Raw genomic sequence first — 4348 nt, forward strand, 5'->3', positions numbered from 1 at the left:
AATTGCAACAAGCTGAAGGATGATATCAAGGTATTCAAGAAGAACGCAACAAGTCGGAGTGATAAGCCGCAGAATGCTACCATACAGGGAACGCCGTCATTGGAAAACAATAAACCATCCAGTAATAAACCTAACTGGCTAAATGATATTTTAATGTCCAACGACGATGAGCTGCAGAATGCTACCATCGTACAAGGAACGTTGTTGTTGGGAAACGACAAAGCATCCAGTAAAGGTGACTCTTCTTCGGTAAGTGATGTTTTGTGGAAGCAGCCAGGAAGAAAACACTGATCAGGAAGAAAACAACAACAACCCAGTATACTACTATCAAGGGAAACAGTGGAAGCAAATGGATTGGCATTTTTTTTTCTTTTCTTTGCTTTGCTTTATGAGAATAAGAATCATAATTCAACTGTTTGGTTGGGTGGAATTAAAATCTGATTTCCGTTTTTATTAGAATGGCATTCCTTCATTTTCATTTGATGCCTTGTTCACTTTTAGGTAAGTTAATTACCTGGCATTTACCCGGTAAGTGTATTTCAAGAAAGATTTATCAGGTAAGTGAATTTATCTGTGTTCTTTTATTTTCCATGTAAATAAGGCAATGATCATTTTAGTAAAAATAAATACATTATTAAAAGTGGCATTTTTGTCCTATTCAAATGTTGGTAAATTTCTTCAAATCTAGGAAAATTATTTACCCACCTAAAATGGGTTTCTTGGTCAATAGTAATCAAAATCCCATTAACTAACTTTCCCCCTCTCAAAATCCAAAAATAGAATGCCCATGAGAGTTGTTATTCCCTTCCCTCCCTTATATCCCAATTTTGATTCCAATTCTTGTCTAAATCAAATAGACCAATCCTATTCTGATTCTAATTCCAATTCTAATTATGAACCAAATGGACCCTATGTAATTAATAAGAGAGAAGTCAAGTCTTCTCCAGATTTAAATTCATTTTCCACTTTCAAATTTACGATTTGCTTGAAAATAAAAATAAGGATAAATTACAAAGACCCCCCTATACTTTGTTTTGTGACAAAGACCCCCCTTATACTATGACCCTGAGACAAAGACCCTCTTCCATTAGCCTTCCGTCCAAAAAGGCCATTGCAATATTTTTTAATCCCCATACTACCCTTCTAATGACTATTTTGGATGAGAAATACTGTTCGTCTTCCCCGACCTTACAAGGGCTGCTCATCCTTTCATCTATGGGAGCGGCAGTAATCCCCATATGGGAATGGGATCCTGAAGTGGTAATCCTCATACTTTCATCTACGGGGGCTGCTCTCCAGACAAATACCAACCCAGCTCACCCTTTGAAGCCAACCTCAACTCCCTACTGTCTTCCATTGCAATCTCAGCCTCTCAGTCTGCTTATAACAGCTTTACAGTGGCAAATGGCACCTCAATGCCGGCGGATGCAGCGGTCTATGGGCTATACCAATGCAGAGGCGATTTGAAGACAAGTGACTGTTCGTGGTGTGTCCAAAACGCCGTTAGCCAGATTAGTTTGGTGTGCCCTTACTCAATAGCAGCTAGTTTACAGTTAGAAGGGTGCTTTCTAAGATACGACAATGCCAACTTCCTGGGGAAACTCGACATGACACTGGTATACAAAAAATGCAGTCGCGATTCTAGTAATGATGTTGAGTTCTTTAAGCGCAGGGACGATGTTCTTGCTGACTTGCAGGGAGCAGATGGTTTTCAAGTTTGCAGCCTGGGGTCTGTGGAGGGTTTTGCTCAGTGTTTGGGGGATTTGAGTTCTGCCGATTGTTCTTCATGTCTTTCGGAAACCGTTGGGAAGCTGAAGAATGCATGCGGGTCGGCATCAGCAGCCGATGTCTACTTGGCCCAGTGCTATGCTCGATACTGGGCCTCTGGCTACTATGGTTCCCCTTCAGGTGCAATTCATAATTTCGTATTACTTTTTTTGCATTTTTCCTTGTATTTTCTTGCTTGTGAGTGTGTTAAGTAGAAATCTCAGAAAAATCTCACAGAGACAGAGAGAGACATTAGTACCACTAGACGTAGAAGCGGCTAAGCTTCGGTTGATGATCAATAAGGTCATATCCACTACGAAGTGAACTAAAATAATTCAACAATCTTAAGCTACTAAGTCTAACTACCAACTACCAAGGATATATGTTCAGCAAGAGCAGCCATTTCTAGAGAAAAAGCTTAGAGAACTATGTTTGAAGGGTTAATGATGATGCGCAATCCAGTCAGTCCTAGCTGCCGTTTATCTTGCTTCTGACGAGATTGGAGGTGCCTGAAACAATGAAGAAAATGGAGACTTTCGGAGAGGAGCCTGGTTGGAACACTCTGAAGCTCAAGTTAGTGCTCTTCAGAAAGCAAGGGAAATGAGGAATTCCAAGACCAGAAAGTGCAAGAATCACATACCTTCTTCCCTCTGAGATGGGGGCCTTTATAGTCACCTTGTATACTTATTTCCAAACCCCTGTCAGTTCGGGTATCATTACCTCTGCCAGATCGGGTCACTTTCTTGGCCAGATCGGGGGTCATTTCGGGTGTCATAACCTCCACTGCCCAGTTTGGGCGTCATAACCTCCACTGCCAGTTGCCAGTTCGGGCATCATAACCTCCACTGCCAGTTGCCAGTTCGGGTGTCATAACCTCCACTGTTCCTTGTCAGGGTCGTCCCTGCCATGTCTGAGATGGCAGTGGCAGGTGGCCGTTGGGGGGCGGCTGTCATGTGTTGGACCCCTAATCAGTCAGGTGCGCCGCCTCCGTTTACGGGTCTCCTAGGTGTTAGGTACAGTTGTTCAGTCAAGACACTTGGAGTCGAAGTGGCGTGTGAGGTGAAGTCTTGAATTCGGATAGCCTTTTGTGCTTTTTGTAAGGCTCAGGGCCTCAAAGGGAGAGCTCGGGTTCCTCCTTGGGGAGCTCGGGACTCTTCGTCTCGGAGTTCGGGTTGTAGGTTCCCCTTTGGGGGAGCTTGGGTTGTGGGCCTGCTGTCATGCCGAGGTAGCGCTTCTGCCAGGTCACTCTTGGTTGCTTCCACGTGTCGTAAGACCACGGGTTAAATCTTCCTCCATTAGTTACCACTGACATTCTTTTATAAAGTTCAAGGCAGGCAGTAATTAGCTCCTCCACTTTCATCCAAATATCGAAATAATTAAATAGTGTTTCTTAAAGATACGTATGTGTGTGCATTTCCTTTTCTCTATGAAGATGTTTTTTTCTTTTGGCTTTATCATCGCACCTCAACAAACCAACGGATGAGAGAGAAAGGCATCAAGTAGACTTGCTTAATTGTAGAAAAATTCCACTTACTACTTTTGCTTTTTATGGCTGCCCACAGATACCTCCACCGATGACCAAATCGGAAAGACAATGGCAATAATCGTTGGAGTACTGGCTGCACTCGCTCTGTTCATTGTCCTCCTTTCTTTTATGCAAAAAGCATGTGGTCAGTATGGCTATAGAGATGAGATTGAAGACAAAAAGAAGAGAAGAAATGGAAGATGAGAAATGGATTTCTTCTGTCCGACGGTGAGGGAGGGGAAAAGAAGAGAAGCAAGGGAAAACAATAGGTTAAATAGGTTTTAAACGAAAAAGGGCAAAAAAAAAAAAAGAAAATAGAAGAAGTTTAGTGGGTATTTTGGTAATTTAACACATTTTGTTATCTGACTTAATGGTCAAGGGGGGTCTTTGCCTCACGGTCAGAGTACAGGGAGGTCTTTGACGCAAAACAAAGTGCAGGGGGGATCTTTACAATTTACCTTAAAAATAAACAACATATAAGTTGGTAAGCCCTAAGAAGGTGATGTATGGTAGGGGTAAGAAAAAAAAGTGAAAAACCAAACCGAAAAATAGGTTAATTGAACCGGTCGGTTTGGTGTTTTAAAAAATCGAAGGTACATGTTCGATTTTGGTTAACTAATATAGAAAATTGACGGTTAACCGAATAGACCGGTATACATATATTTCTATATATTTTATATATATTTATGTATATTTTATATATTTAATATTTTTTATATATTATAAATTAATAAATATGAATTATATATATAAATATATATTTATAATATATAATATATTATTTATTATTTAAAATATAATATTATATATATAGTTTTTATTATATTTATATATGTTTTTATAATATATATTATAAAAATAAAAAATAAAACCGAATCGATGGTTAACCAATAGATTTCGATTTAATTTTGGTTACCAGCTTTCCAAAAATCAGTATTATTGGTTCGGTTTAAAAAAGGCCGAGCACCCCTATGTGTGTGCTTTCGCCGATGAGTTGATGTAACAGAAAAAGAAACAACAAATGACACGACATATCAACTCGGATTGACCTGCACT

The 4348-nt window shown here is 40.0% G+C and overlaps 1 pseudogene; it reads left to right on the forward strand.

Annotated features, from left to right (window-relative positions):
• The first annotated feature begins 256 nt into the window (after nucleotides 1–256).
• On the forward strand, nucleotides 257–3496 carry LOC148872881 (plasmodesmata-located protein 8 pseudogene; annotated as a pseudogene).
• Nucleotides 3497–4348: the final 852 nt, after the last annotated feature.

Source organism: Nelumbo lutea, chromosome 2, assembly GCF_056320005.1.
Source record: "Nelumbo lutea isolate HS-2025 chromosome 2, American lotus-T2T, whole genome shotgun sequence".
NCBI classification, from domain to species: domain Eukaryota; kingdom Viridiplantae; phylum Streptophyta; class Magnoliopsida; order Proteales; family Nelumbonaceae; genus Nelumbo; species Nelumbo lutea.